Source organism: Panthera tigris, chromosome B3 (assembly GCF_018350195.1).
Source record: "Panthera tigris isolate Pti1 chromosome B3, P.tigris_Pti1_mat1.1, whole genome shotgun sequence".
NCBI classification, from domain to species: domain Eukaryota; kingdom Metazoa; phylum Chordata; class Mammalia; order Carnivora; family Felidae; genus Panthera; species Panthera tigris.
In genome coordinates, this window is record NC_056665.1 from 45,640,261 (window position 1) to 45,657,051 (window position 16,791).

At 37.4% G+C, this 16,791-nt stretch overlaps 1 protein-coding gene across 10 annotated transcripts in view; it reads right to left on the reverse strand.

Moving 5' to 3' along the window:
• RNF111 (ring finger protein 111) overlaps positions 1-16,791 on the reverse strand; it is a 126,812-nt gene that overhangs the window by 53,327 nt on the left and 56,694 nt on the right. Inside the window, exon 1 of one of the 10 annotated variants that reach the window (XM_042988754.1) lies at positions 12,958-13,153. The exons of the other annotated variants lie outside the window; for them this stretch is intronic. The gene's annotated coding sequence lies outside the window, so the exon portion shown is untranslated. Of the gene's footprint in view, positions 1-12,957; positions 13,154-16,791 lie in introns of those variants that run through there. 10 annotated transcript variants of the gene reach the window in all.

Sequence of the window (16,791 nt, forward strand, 5' to 3'; positions counted from 1 at the left end):
CTGATACCTCTTCCACATACTCAATTTTTAGAAATATAGTAAAGACTATAGAACATAAGCCTACTTGAAAACTTCTATTAACTAAAAACTTACTATGTATCTTACTACCTTCAGTAACATATTTGGTCAAAATCTAATAATTTCTTCAAAACCTATTACAGTAATCAGAGATTAAAGGACTAGCATTCAAAAGATTCTGATTAGTCAATGTGTTTCTCCTGGTATCCTGAAAGTGGTAATTAAATATTTCTTATACATCTAGATGGTTACCATATTAGAAAGATTACTATAAATAATGATCTAGTAAAAATATATCTTCTCTGTCCCATGGTTCTTTTCTTCATACTACTTTGTTCTCTGATGAGAATCTGAACTCAATGACAGACAAAATACACAATTACTGCATTTCCCAAAGTTTTAGATACATGCAGAAGGACTCCAGCTAAGACTGTGAGTTGCTAAAGATCATTCAGTTAGAGCAGTAGACCAGAACATAAAACCAAACTTCCTAAAACTAACCTAAATCTTTCTGCCTCTGAAATCAGGGGCTGCTGAGCAACAGGACTTGACATTAATGCACCTACATTAATGTAATGTATACACAAGAACTGTGATAATGTAAAAGTAATAAATAAATATGACTCAAAATGGAATGTATTTATTAAAAGGCAGTTAATTGTGACAAGAGCAAAATATGATTAAATAATGTTAACATTTTTAACTTAAGCATTTACTTAACAGACACATATATTCTAAATTTATAGCTCAATGAACTCTCACAAAATGAACGTATCTATGTAACCTTTAAGATCACAGAACAGAAGATAACCAGCATCCCAGAAATCCCCTTCCAGTCATCCCACCTACTGGGAGTTGTAACCACTATCTTAACTTCTAAGACTACAGATGAGTTTTGTATTTAACAAAACTCACTTTTGTTAGGCATTTTTTTTTTATTTTGTTTTTAACGTTTATTTATTTTTGAGACAGAGAGAGACAGAGCATGAACGGGGGAGGGTCGGAGAGAGGGAGACACAGAATCTGAAACAGGCTCCAGGCTCTGAGCTATCAGCACAGAGCCCGACGCGGGGCCCGAACTCACGGACCGTGAGATCATGAATGACCTGAGCCAAAGTCGGCCGCTTAACCGACTGAGCCACCCAGGCGCCCCTTGTTAGGCACTTTTGAACCACTTCCTAAAAAGAAGATAAAAAGGGATTGGTAGGAAGTCTTTTCCTTCTCCACAAATGACAATTAACAGGACTATACAACCTCACAGGTCTCCCACTTTATTTTAATATATAACTATTATCAGAACTGAGGAGAGTAATTTTAAAAATGGAACAGCCAACTTCTATTTTTTGTTTGTGTTTTCTGAGTAGGCTCCATGCCCAATGTGAGGCCTGAACTCATGACCCTGAGATCAAGAGTCGCATGCTCCATTGACTAAGCCATCCAGGAACCCCAGAAACAGCCTACTGCTATGTAAAGCTATCAAAACCTCCATCTTCTATATTAACTTCTATTATTATTTAGAAGAACAGGCAGTGCTGTATCCAAATCAAGCCCTGTCTGGAGTTCAGCAGGATCAGTAATAAAGGAGGAACACAAAGATGGGTGAACACATGGGCACAGCAATGAGCAAATTACAAGAGGCAGCCACTCAGACAAGGATCACCAGAATTAAATGTAAGAAAACCCAAATCATGGGGGCCTGGATGGCTCAGTTGGTTAAGCGTCTGACTTTAGCTTAGATCATGATCTTACAGTCCATGAACATAAGCCCCACATCAGGCTCTGTGCCGACAGCTCAGAGCCTGGAGCCTGCTTCACATTCTGTGTCTCACTCGCTCTCTGTCCTTCCCCTGCTCACGTGTCTCTCTGAAAAATAAACATTAAAAACAAATACAAATCATAATAATAAGGCATGGGTTTGTGTGATTTAAGATTCAAGGGGCAGCCCACCAGGATGGCTATAATAAAAAAATATAGATAACAAGTGTTAGCAAGCATATAATAGAACTGGAATCTTCACACATTGCTGGTGGAATATAAAATGGTGTAGCCCACTTAGGAATGTAAAATGGTGTAGCCCTATTATTCATAGTACCAATAGTCACAATAGCCCAAAAGTGTAAACAAATGGCCATCAACTGATGAATAAATCCATACAATGATTATTCACAAATTAAAAGAAATGAGAGGCACCTGAGTGGCTCAGTAGGTTGAGCATCTGACTTTTGGTTTTGGCTCAGGTCATGATCTCACAGTCAGTCATGGGATAAAGCCCCGTACTGAACCTGCTTAAGATTCTCTCTCTCCTTCTGCCCCTCCCCGCGTCTAAGAAAGAAGGAAAGGAAGGAAGGAAGGAAGGAAGGAAGGAAGGAAGGAAGGAAGGAAGGAAGGAAGGAAATATTAATTCACGCTACAAAGTGATATGAACCTCAAAAATGCTACACTAAAAAAAAAAAGTCACAAGACTACATTTTTTAAGATTCCTTTCATAACAAAGTTCAGAACAGCCAATGCTATAGAGACAGAAAGTAGAGTAGTCATTGCCTGGGGCAGGAGAATAGGAGGATTGGGATGTGATGGCCAAAGAGTATAGGGTTACTTTCAGTGAACTGAAAATGTTTTTAAAACTGACTGTGGTGATAATCAACTTTGAATATTGTAAAAACCTCTGACGTACACACTTAAACAGGGAGAATTGTAATGGTATGTGAATTCTACCTCCATAAGGCCGTTGTCAAAAAGTCAAGAGGGAAAGTATAAGATAACTATGGACCCCTCTCCAATCCCATCAAGTGTTACGTCATTTGGAAAAATCTGGGGATCTTCCAGAAGTCTACATCTCCCAGGAGTCTTGACGAGTTGGATCACTGAAAACATAAGTTTTACATGCTGCAGAAAAAAAACCATTTCAGATTCCTCACTCTTAATTACTAAGTTACCCTCTGAGTCCTGGTAATGGAGATCCTGAGAGGCAATGAAAACCTGCCAAAAGGACAGATCACTTCTGAGAACAGGAATCCATAAGTAAATTTACAAAGAAGTGATTCATTGCATAATTTACTAAACTCGATTTCTTTTCCATTAGTTTATGGCCCAAAGCCAAAACAATGGAACTCTTTATGGTTAACTCTGCTCTGGGTTTTGGAGAATTTTATCTGCCCAGCTGACAGCAGGGAAAGAATAAGGGACAGGTGGTATACGGTGGCCGGTTGAGGGGGGGGGGAAGGGGGGGTGCGTGTGTTTGCACACCAATAACTGTTCTCAGAGTAATCTGTCAAGCATACATCAAATGCAAAATTAACACCCCATGTTATCTAAACTGTTCCCACCAAGGGAGTACTCTAATTCATGTTCTTATTTTAAACTGAGAAAAAGAAGTTCATGAAAAGAAACAAATACCAGTACTGCATTTTTTAACTAAAAACACAGCAAAACTAACACAAAGAATCAATAAAGAATGTTACAAACTCTTTGGTATTTGATGAAATCATAATGTAGTCTTTTATTTCCTTTTTAAAAATTTTTTTTAATGTTTATTCATTTTTTGAGAGAGTGCAAGACAGAGACAGAGCACAAGTGGGGGAGGGGCAGAGAGATAGGGAGACACAGAACCTGAAGCAGGCTCCAGGCTCTGAGCTATCAGCACAGAGCCAACATGAGGCTCGAAACCACGCCCTGCAAGATCATGACTGAATCGAAGTTAGATGCTTAATGGATAGAACCACCCAGGAACCCCTCTAGCCTTTTATTTCAATAAAAATGATTGGTTGAGCTAATTTAAAAAGGAGGTTAAATATGTACTAGATATATCTATCTCCTTAGCCACATCAGGGCTGGTTTGCTATTATACATTGCTTCAATACTGAATCTACAGGACTAGTACCTCTTTGTGAGTTTGATTGGATCATTTTATTGCTACGTTATGAAAGTGGCATACCAATTACTCCTGATGTTAGTATAAGATACACAACCAGTAGTAAACCTTCCGTGAAAAAAAGCACAATGACTAAAAATGTTAACTTTTAGAACTAAAAATTAGGGTTAGGATTTGGCAATTTACATCATAAATTACACTTATGTGGGGCGCTTGGGTGACTCAGTCAGTTGAGTGTCCGACTTTGGCTCAGGTCATGATCTCACAGTTCGTGGGTTCAAGCCCTGCGTCAGGTTCTGTGCTGACAGCTCAGGGCCTGGAGCCTGCTTTGGATTGTGTCTCCCTCTCTCTCTGCTCCTCCCCTGCTCACGCTCTGTCTCTCTCCCAAAAATAAATAAAGATTAAAAAAATTTTTTTTAATAAATTACACTTATGTGAGAAGTGGGAGTAAAAACTCATTAAGATTATGGATACAACTTTGAGGAACTCTACTTCTAAACTGAAATATGTTTTATAACCAGTCATTATTACTGGTATGAACATTAACCACCAATGGTAAGTATTGTTAAGTTTAAATAAAAATTTGATGAGAGATTTTACAGAGCTCTAAAAGATTTTTAAAAACATCCATAAGATGATTTTGTATTTTTCTATTATACCACCGGGATATTAGAACATGTTTTGAATTTTTAACTCTCCTTTATTGATATTTATTTTACTATGTGCCAGTTTAAGAATATGAAATCAAGTACCTGACAGAATACTCTCTCCTAGTACACCTAAATGCTTAATAACTTCCACTACTTACAGCTAAATAGTATGGACAATACGGTTTGTTACATATTTTGAATAGTCAAAATTTCATTTAGCAAGAAAGATATTTCACCCCAAAAGGCACCATTTTGGGCTCATAACTACATTAGCAAAATGCTCCAAACAAACGAAATTTCTTTTTTTTTTTTCATTTTTTTTAATGTTTATTTTTGACAGAGAGAGAGAGAGAGAGAGAGAGAGAGAGAGAGAGAGAGAGAGAGAAGGAGACACAGAATATGAAACAAGCTCCAGGCTCTGAGCTGTGAGCAGAGCCTGACGTGGGGCTTGAAGTCAGTACCATGGAAATCATGACCCAAGCCAAAGTCAGAAGCTTAACCGACTAAGCCACCCCGGCGCACCATCAAAACAAACTAAATTTTTTTTTCAAAAATTTTTTTATTATGTTTATTTATTTTGAGAGAGAGAGACAGAGTGTAAGTCGGGGAGGGGCAGAGAGAGGGAGACACAGAATCCAAAGCAGGCCCCAGGCTCTGACCTGTCAGCACAGAGCCCAACGCAGGGCTCGAACCCATGAGTGTGAGATCATGACCTGAGCTGAAGTATGAGTTCAACTGACTGAGCCACCCAGGCACCCCAAGAAACTAAATTTCTTAAAGAGACAGTTCTGCTCTTACAGGTAGTAGGAGCACACAATCTGATAATATACTCAATTATGAAAAAGAGTGAGGGTAACCTTGATAAACTTATTAGCAAATAATAATTAACTTTCAGAGTGATTGATACCTGATGGAAAGAAGGAAGTTAGTCAGAATAACTATTGTGACATGGCCAAACTCAACTTCTTTTAGGCGGCTAGATATAATAAAAATGTGAAAAAAGACCAATGATTAAGACAACCTCACCTAACTAGGAAATAATGTTCAGAGGATAGACTGTTAGCTATCAAATAATTCACTTGATTCTTGCTGACCAAAGGCATCAAGATGAAATAAACAATTACAGACAATACACTAAAGGTTCCAGAAGAAGCAATTATAGCTATAATGTTATCAGAGTGCAGAAGAAAGTGGGATAATGTAAAAAACTTCCAGGATAAAACTCACAGAACACTTAAACTGCATTTATTGAATCAACAGTTCCAGCAGGTCCATTATGGTGTGTATCAGGGGCTGCATGATACAATGATCCAACTACTGACATAAAATTAAGATCACTGTCCTAACCCTCACAAAATTCACAAAGTGTGGAGAGAGAGAAATACAGATTATAAAACACTAAAGGGAAAAAAAAAAGAGTATCTTCCAATTTGTTGGCACATACTTTGTGCCATATACAATATTCTGCATGTCTAGCTCCATCAAAATACTAAAACTTAGAAAGTTTAAGTGACTTGTCAAATAGTAAGCAATGCTCAGAATCCAAACCTAAAATTGAAAATGAGCAAAGGAATTGAATAATCATTTTTCCAAAGAAGATATACAAGTGGCCAATAAGAACATAAAAAGATGCTCAATTATTTCACTAATCATTAGGGAAATGTAAGTCAAAAATACAACGTGATACTACTTCTCACTCATTAGGATGGCTATTATCTAAAAAATAAAGTGACAAGTATCACTAAGAGGTAGAGAAACTGGACCCCTTGTACACTGCGGGTGGGAATGTATAATGGTGCAGCAGCTGTGGAAAAGAATATGGCAATTCCTCAGAAGTTAACAGAGAATTACAATCCAGCAATTCCATTTCTAGTTGTATACCTAAAAGAAAGCAGGGACTCAAACAGATATTTGATACCCATGTTCACAAGAGCCAAAAAGAGGAAGCAAACTAAATGTCCATCAGCAGATGAATGGATAAACAAAATGTGATGTAAATACACAGTGAAATACTGCTCAGTCTTAAAACTGAAGGAATCCATATAAAAACTTGCACTAGATATTAACAATGGCTTTACTCATAATTGGCAAAACTTGGATACAACCAAGATATCCTTCAGGAAGTGAGTGGATAAACTGCGGTGCATCCAGACAATGGAATATTATTCAGTGCTAAGAAGAAAAGAGCTATCAAGCCATGAAAAAACATGCAAGAACATTAAATGCACATTATTAAGTCAAAGAAGCCAACCTGAAAAGGCTCTATATATGCTGAATGATTCCAACTACAGTGCAAGAAATTCTGGAAAAGACAAAACTAAGGAGACAAAAAGATTAGTGGTTGCAGGCAGTGGGCTTGAGGGATGATGAACAGGTAAAGCAAAAAGGATTTTTAGGGCAATGAAAAACTGTCTGGCATTATCATGAGGGATACATACCATTATACATTTGTCCCAACCCAGAGACATATCCCAAGAGTGAACTCTAAGGTAAACTATAGATATCTGAGTGATGACAATGGGTCAATCTAGGTTCATCTTTGGTTTAACAAAGCAGGGGGAGGAGGAGCACCTGGGTGGCTCAGTCAGTTAAGAGCCTGACCTCAGTTCATGTCATGATCTCGCGGTTTGTGGGTTCAAGCCCCACGTTGGGCTCTGTGCTCACACCTCAGTGCCTGGAGCCTACTTCAGAATCTATGTCTTCCCCTCTCTCTCTCTCTCTCTCTCTGTCTCTCTCTCTCTCTGCCCCTTCCCCACTCACATTCTGTCTCTATCTCTCAAAAATATTTAAAAAATTTTTAAAGAATGTACTATTCTGGTGAATGATGTTGATAATAGGGGATGGCTATCCATGCATGTGTGGAGGCAGAGAGTATATGAGAAGTCTCTCATAAACCTCCCTCTCAATCTTGTTGTAAGCCTGAAACTGCTCTAAAAAAATATAGGCTTAAAAAAAAAAAAAGGAAATTGTGACAGATGCCACAACATGAATGAAGCTTGATGACATTAAGCTAAGTGAAATAGCCAATCACAAAAGGACAAATACTGTATGATTCCATTTATATGAGGTACCTAGCCAAATTCAGAAACAGAAAGTGGAATGGTGATCAACAGAGTATAGGGGGAGAGGGGAATGGAAATTAGTGTTAAATGGGTACAGAATTTCAGTTAGGAAAGATAAAAAAAGTTGTGGAAATGGATGGTGGTGATGGTTGCAATACAGTGTGAATATATTTAATGCCAAACTGCACACTTACAAAATGGTTAAAATAGTAAATTTTATATGATGTATATTTTACCACAAAAAAACCCAATTCCTTGCACATTTAATCCTGTTGGGGCATCTGTTTCTCAGAGGACCTGGACTAACATCCACTCCATTTAAAAACCAACTTCTTTCTTTTTTTATTTTTGTATGTTACTCTTTTTTATTTTAAATGTATTTATTTATTTTGAGAGAGTGTGTGTGTGAGTGTGGGAGGGACAGAAAGAGAGAGAGAAAGAGAGAGAGAGAGAAAGTTCCAAGCAGACTCCTCGCTGTCAGTGTGGAACCCAACATGGGGCTGGAACTCACGAACCGTGAGATCACGACCTGAGCCGAAACCAAGAGTCAGAAGCTTAACTAATAATGTCTAAGACTTCTTAAACATTTATCATAACCTAATTTTCAGTTGCAGCAGTCCTAGAACTACAGAAGACATTTACTTTATATGTGAGGGCCCCAAAAGTTCTTGAAATAGAGAAACTGATCACAAAAGGCAATGGTAAGGCACCAAGAGATTTTCTCCTCCATAAAATTGGTAACCTGATCTATATGCTGTTTCTTGATTCATAGTAAGTATTAAATAGGAAAGTAGTTGCATCTTCCAGAAAGTCTATAGAGACCACTTTTCATATCCCTGAGAGTATCAAGGTCCAATGTTAAAAAATAAATCTTCAAAACAGAGAATTATGGCTTGATTCAGCTCACATGTTTCCTTTGGCCTGCATAATTCAGAAACAAAATAAAACTGATGATTAGTTCTCATCAAGATCAAGAAAAAGAAGGTTTTCATCACTACATAACACTGTTCCGGAAGGGCTAGTCAAGTCATTCAAACCAGAGAATGGATATAAATAAAAGGAGGTGATTTTTTTGGGGGGGACGGGGGGTCACTATTTGCAGATGACATCAACAGATGAGATCAACAAGAAAACCACTGGAAATACTAACACAGGGAAGTTATATGTGTGTATACTACAATAATTCTCTAAAATCAATGACTTGCCTTTAAATAAATAGAAACAACTTAGAAAATACTACAGAATAACAAAAATATACCATTCGCAATCGGGGTAAAAAGATTTAATATCCAGTATCACCTTTAACAAGAGACACATAGGACCTACATGAAAACAACTATTAATTACTATGAAAGTTATGCAGAAATTATTGGGAAATTTTAATATGACTCCAAAATACTAGCACATTTTTTAAATCATAAAACAAGGGAAACTAGCATTCTAGTTCTCCTAACCTTCAAAGATTCTCTGTCATCCACAGTTCTCCAGAACACATAGATCTATTCACAGTTCCATGTTAAGCAGCTCAGAATTTCTTACTTTTCTCAGTACCAAAGTAAACCCTTGATATCATCTGGGTAGAGAGGTGGTAGGACAAGGAGTATCACTGGATGGGTCTATGCTAATATAACGAGGAATGCCGTATTATATATCCATGCAAGGAGATTCAGGGACATCCTCCATTCCATGCTGCTCTAGATACTATTGCTCATGACATTAAAAGGAATGAAGGTATATATAGTACAATGGAGTTTAGAACTGTCAGGTTCTGAAAGTTGCCCAAGGAGAGGTATGCCCAGGAACACTAACTCCTCTGAAAGAGCAAAGGGGAACTGAGAAGCACAGATAGCACCATGTTTACCTTTAGAGACTTTCACAAGGGTTGACTATCTCAGCTAAAGCTCCTCTGTGAATGAAGTCTTTGTCCTCCAATGCAGAAACGTGACTTGTTTGCAAATGACTTAGGGAAAAGAACTAGCTGACTGACCAACCAACCAACCAAACAGAAGATTGTAAAACTAAAAAGTCTTATAAAATATTCTCAAAATATTCTATGAAGCTAGAGAAAATGAGGCATTATGATAATAATAATCAAAAAATCTACAGCTTATCTAAGAACTACAGGAAAACATTATGGGAAAAAGATACTGAATAACAAACAGGGAAGGCGATTTTCCTTTTTTTTTTTTTTAAGTTTATGTATTTGGAGGGAGAGAGAGAGAGAGAGCGCGCGCAAGAACGAGCAAGTGAACGTGAGCGGGGGGAGGGGTAGAGAGAAAGGGAGAGAGAATATCCCAAGCAAGCTCCCAGCCGCAAGCACAGAGCCCAACACGGGGCTCAAACCCATGAACTATGAGACCATGACCTGAGTCAAAATCAAGAGTCAGACACTTAACCAACTAAGCCACAGAGGTGCCCTAGGGAAGGTGATTTTTCCATGTTGAAGTGGAATCACTAATAGAAAAGAATAAATAGTCAAGCAAAAGTAAGTGTCATTCATTTGTATACTAAACAGATCTGGGTTCAAGTCTTGGACTCTGCCCCTGACTAGCTGTGTCACCTTGGGCAGATTACTTAAACTCCCTGTCTAGAAAATTGGGATAATAGTATCTATCTCATAAAACTGCTTAAAGGGTTAAATGAGAATACCTGGCAGAGTCCCTGGCATAATAGCTGTTATAAATCCCTTTTCTAGCAGTTACAGAGATAAGAAATATGATGTTTAAGACCTTTCCTTTCACCTAAATGAAATCCTTAGAGTCAATGAAGGGCATACAATCAACTGTTCCTATAGAACCTTAAAGTATAAAAATAAAGGACTAAGTTTCTTTGTCACAAAACCAATGAAAACAAATAATTCTACACTACTATGGAGGATTTAACTCTGGGGAGCTGTATGCTCCCTCATTTCTAATAGACCTTCTTTCTACTTTTGGAAAAAGGTAAATCTCTCTCAAATAATAGGTTTCTATTACTCAATGAACTTAATGATCTTGTCTGTCTTGTTTAAAATACTCTAAAACCCTCAAGTATTAGTCATCAAAGGAAAATACATCTAACATCTATTTAGGTCTCCTATCAGTACAAACTAGGTGGAGTTCAATATACAGAGTCTACTACTCTAGCCATGATTATGGTAACATCACGACCAGTAGCAAAATGAACGGTGTATCGATCCTGGCAAGGCTGAAGAGTATCAGGGAGTCAGTTTCAACCAGTTAGTTAGGCGGTACTGCAAATCAAAGGGCATACCACACAATGTCTAACATTTCTGGTACAGAAGCCTGGACTCTGGAATTTATATTGCAACATGAAATATGAAATATAAAAATTCTGCTAACAATCTGTTATGTAAAATATATTCTATCAAAAAAACGAAAAGAATCAACCAAAAAATATCTATATGCAAAAAACTACAGAACTGTACAACAGGATGTAAAAGACAATTCATCTAAGTGGAGCAACACCTCATTTCTGTATGATCAAAGATTCCAAACTGGCTTTGTTACAAATTATAAGAAAGCCATAGTTTTTTAAAATATAAAACATAAATATTATCATCATGGACATGTTATGCCTTTAGAAACACTGAAGATTAAACTTAAAGATTAATTCAAATTCATACTAATAATTCAAATTCATTTCTTGCCATTTTGTTCACTGGAACATTGGAACAATCAACACTTAATTAAAAATAATAATAACTGGGAGCACCTGGGTGGCTCAGTCGGTTAAGCATCCGACTTCAGCTCACGGGATGATCTCAGGGTTCATGAGTGCAAACCCTGTGTAGGGCTCTGTGCTAACAGCTCAGAGCCTGGAGCCTACTTCAGATTCTGTGTGTGTGTCTCTCTCTCTGCCCCTCCCCGACTCATGCTCTGTCTGTCTCTCTCTCAAAAATAAACAAACATCAAAAAAAATTTTTTTAAATAAGAACTGTACACAGCTACATATGTAGGTACAAGGAAAAATCTGATTCAAGTGTTTTTCCTTTCTAATCAAGTTTTGATTTTTACAACTAAGATAAAATTAAGGTATACAAATAAAACTGCTGAGCAGCCTTTAAAAATAAGGTAAGTTTTGCACAAAAGGATACAGAAAGTACAGATAATTTTTTTAAAGCAGGTTGCAAGATACCTGGGTGGCTCAGTCTGTTAAGCGTCTGAATTTGGCTCAGGTCATGATCTCGTGGTTTGTGAGTTCTAGCCCCACAATGGGCTCCATGCTGACAGCTCAGAGCCTGGAGCGTGTTTCAGATTCTGTGTCTCCCTCTCTCTCGGCCCCTCCCCCCCTCCAAAATAAACATTAAAATAAATAATAATAATAAAATAAAGCAGACTGTACATAAGGCTGCTATAAAACAATCCTTTTTTTGTAAAACAACTATTGTTTATATGTGCATGTAAGACATATAGAAAAATACATACTTAGTTTGGAACTGAAAGTGTATGAGGGAGATTTACAGGACTGGGCTGGAAGCTTTCAACTTTTGTGTTACAAACTTCTGTGTGGCTTGAATTTTTTATAAAACAATCACTTGCCCCCTTTAAAATCGAAGTACAAGGGAACACCTGGGTGGTTCAGTCATTTAAGCATCTGACTCTTGATTTCAGCTCAGGTCATGATCTCATGGTTCATGGCATTGAGCCCTGGGCTTTCAGCACACAGCCTGCCTGGGATACTCTCTCCTCCTCTCTCTCTCTGCCCCTCCCATGTACTCTCACTCATCTCTCTCTGTCTCTCAAAATAATTAACTTAATAACAAATTAACTTAAAAAAAAATAAAGTACCAGGATTTTTTAAAGGAACAAAAAATTAATAAAGACAGAATATATTTTATTTCTCCGCTGGACTAGGAGAGAACTCTGTTTTTTGTTTTAACGTTTATTTTTTTTTTGAGAGAGAGCGCAAGTGGGGGAGAAGCAGAGAGAGAGACACAGAGAGAGAGAGAGAGAGAGAGAGGGAGGGAGGGAGGGAGGGAGGGAGAGAGACAAAGAATCCAAATCAGGCTCCAGACTCTGACCTGTCAGCACAGAGCCTGACCTGGGGCTCAAACTCACGAGCTGTGAGATCAAGACCTGAGCTAAAGAGGGACGCTTAACCGATGACTGAGCCACCCAGGCGCCCCCCCTCCCTTTTTAAAAAATGGATTACGCTTTTTAATTATTGATACTGGTCTATGGTTTTAGGCATGTTGTTTCTGAGCTACCTTTGCAAAGAAATTTTAATACTTGGAAAATAATAATTTATCATATAACCATTTCATAAAGTCATCATTAAAAGAATAGTAATTAGTATTGTTGGGTTAACTGAAAGGAGTAAGAAGTAAAAAAAATAATGTACAAGGAAAACAAACCTTCATCATCTTTCATTCTTGATAATTCTTTAAGTAATCAATCTGCCACTTTCAAAGCTTCAAATTTACAAACTAATCTTAGAGATTACTATTTCTTAAACTTCCAGTTTCCAAAACTGAACTTCAAGTGGCCACCAGGTTTCCTTGGAGATTGGAACTCAGTTGAGTTGAAAATTCTTTTTTAAAGTGATAGAAGCCAATTTAAAGATGACCAATATTTTAAAATATGGAAATTATCTGCTTTAATACACCTAATATCTTAATCAAATTTTAACAATCTGCAAGAGCTAACTATAGAATTAAACCATACTGCTAAACAGAATCTTAAATCTTTACAGAAACACATTTACCATTTTGAACTAATTTTTGTCAATAATTTACAATGATTTGGTCTTATAGTCACATATGTTGAAAGATGCTATAGGAGAAATAAAAATCAAAAATACAAAAATAAAAGTTATTGTGGCTTAGACAAGACTCTTTGAAGAAAAACAACCTCAAAGAAACAGTCAGCACATCCTTATAAGCAAGGAAATACAAGTAGGTAGAAGGGATGCCTGGGTGGCTCAGTTGGTTGAGCGTCTAACTTCAGCTCAGGTCACGATCTCACAGTCGGTGGGTTTGAGCCCCGTATCAGGCTCTGTGCTAACAGCCCAGGGCCTGGAGCCTGTCTGTCTCGTCTCTCAAAAATGAATAAATGTTAAAAAAAATTTTTTTTTAAAAGTAGACTGGAACCAAATTATGGTGGGCTAAAAGTCAAGATGAAAAGTTCTGACTGATATTGAAAATGTCAGTTATTCAAATAGTTACAGAAAACTACTTTGTATGCCAGATCTCTGGGCAAAGATATAAGATACAGGCTCCTATCCTTCAAGAAATCCGTAATTTAGCACAAAAGAATGTAAATAGCCAAAATATAGAATGCTATAAATAATGATATAAATAATAGTACCCTCCATGGGAACACAAAGGAGGAAGCAACTGGTGTTTCTGGGAAAGGCTGCATAGAGAAGATGACATCCATGTCAAACCACGAAGGATGTACAAGATGATGGTAGCCAGAGATGGTAGTATTTAAATACTCTCATGTTTGGGGTATGGGTGTTTTTGTTTTTGTTTTTGTTTCAGGGGGAGGGAATAAGCTGGAGTCAAATTATCAAGAAGTGAGGAATTCTATGCTTCCACTTAACACATTTTAGAAAATTTAATTGAGGAGGTACTGTCATGACAGACGTAGGCTTGAAGGAAAAGTCAGAGAGACCAGGGAGAAAGCTTTGTTGTGGTGGGAGCAGAGGGCAGCTTTAAAGGTGGGAGTGGAGGGAGGGGGGAAGCGGGGGGAGACAGGAGAGCTGAAATAAGGAAATAAGGAAAAGGCAGGATAGGAAAATGTGAGAGTCATTTAAGACAAAGAAATAATATAGGGAAACAGGAAAGAAGAAAAAAGCCAATGCCCAGTCTGGGACCTCCTGATTGGATATCTATAGGAAACATTAAGTCTCTGTTGGAAATAAAGTTAACTGGAAAGAGAATGCAGGGATTCAGTTTTGGATATTTTGATTTTGAAATAATAGTAAGACAACAAGGTGGGACTATGCCTAAAATATCAGGTCTGAAAATACAGATTTTAGCTGTATCATCTACTCTATCATCTACCAAGATCATCTACTTGGAGGAAAATAAAATCACTATAGTCAATAAATTATCTGCTTTCATAAAAGTGAAATTCAGAATATAGAGAACATACAGCTAAAAGTATTGTATGATAGAGTACGCATCATAAGTAAGACAGCAAAAAAAAAAAAAAAAAAGTCTGAGACAGGAGAAGATTTGAGAAGGCAAAACCCTGGAAGCCATTCTATTTACTAATCTTCTCCTGACTTCACATTTTGACTAACCAGCAAGACCTCGTAATACACCTCAGTATGGCTCTCACCAGCTCCAGAAATTAGTGTTTCCCAACTATTTTTTATGTCATGATACACATAGAATATTATATATGTTGGGCATTTAGGGTAGATAAGACATCTATAAGGTGCCAGCCCTGGGGCTCCAGCCATCCCAGACCCTCTATCTTCATGGCTTGAAGATATCTCCACATACCTGCAACCCAATCATAGTATACAGCTAAAAAGCTCTGCTCTAAATTCTTTATCCCTTTCTTCTGTAAACACTTTTCTTAGCAATAATTCTGTATCAATTAAACCACGTGCCTTTGCTTTTAGGCTGCTGCTATATTTAAATCATCCTAACCCAGTACCAATTATTTTTAATTGAAAAGAAATTTTTTAACATCAACGAAACTAGTAACAACTTGGCAATTCTTTCTTTCCTCACAGTAAAGGACTCCAATATTAACTTATTTCCTCAAGCCCTCTCCTCCTTTTACATCCTCTCATTTTGAGCAAATTACTAACCTCTGCCTCTTACTTTATAGAAAATAGAGGCTACCAAAATAAAGTCTGGCATCTCATTTCCCTTTACCCAATCTCTAACTTTTCAGTTGATATCAGGACCCTTAATCAAACATGCCCTCCTGTACTAGAAAATAGATAACAGCATCCCTCCACTCAAAAAAGGACTTAAACTGGCAACTTTATGCTATTAAGGCAGCCCAACCAAAAGCCACTATAATTAGTTATTACATGGATAAACCTTACTTCATAGTCCTTTTAAGTTTATTTAGAGAGCAAGAGTGAATGCAAGTGGGGGAGGGGCAGAGAGAGAGGGAGAGAATACTAAGCAGGCTCTACGCTGTCAGCCCAAAGCCTATGATTCCACAATTCCATGAACCTCGAGATCATGATCTGAACCAAAATCAAGAGTCAGCGTTCAACCAACCGTGCCACCCAGGTGCTCCAGCTTATATTCTTTTCTACCTACTCTCCCAGTGTGGAAGGAAAGAAGAGATGCCGGGAGAGAGAGAAGAAGGGAGGGTAGGCTGCTTTACCAAATCAAGGACTACATCCCCAGAATCAACCAAACTTGAGCCAAAATACCAGAATATGACCATGAAGCTTTCAACATTTTTTCAGAGCACTGCTCAAAAATCAAGCTAGAATCACAAACTGCAGAACCCTACAGAAGTATCTTACTTTGGAATCAATGCTGTTTTTTGCTGGTATCATATCTAGGCAAATATTCATATTAAAATGTGGTATCTTTCATAATTGCAATTGTCGTGCATAAAATACTCTTCAAGTCTTATCATACTGTTCAAATAACTCCTGTTTTCTCTTTCTGTAAGGCAATAATAAATAGTCCATTTCTTTGGAAGTTAGATTTCCACAACTTCAATTCTTAGAAACATAGCCTACAGGAAAATGATTCTCTGAAGGATAACGGTAATTGTCATAAAAACCACATGCAATTCAATATTCAGAGACTATTTTATTTTACATGTAATTCTAATAAGCTTAGTTGTCTGGATTCCAGGTATAACAGCAGAATATTGGTGGCAACACCTAAAAACAAGTAAGAGACAGAAGAACTAATGCACTTTTGTCCCAAAAACTATAAAGTTCAGTTGGTCTAGAATAAGATTATTTATGTGAAGAGATTCTGAGGACAACACTGTAATATAGCACAGAATAAAAGCTGATGTTCAGAATCATAATTCTGAGCCAACCAGAAAACAGATTGTTCTCAGTAAAATAAACACATACATGGCATGTTTGAGGCATATTTACAACAATACGGTTAATAAATTTTAGTTGCTTGCAAGGAAACATGCCAATTGTGACTAACAGTATTATCTCAATTTTTATTTAACTTGACAGAGAGAGAGAGAGAGAGAGAGAGCAAGAGAGAGGGTGCACAAGTGGGGAGAGGGGCAGA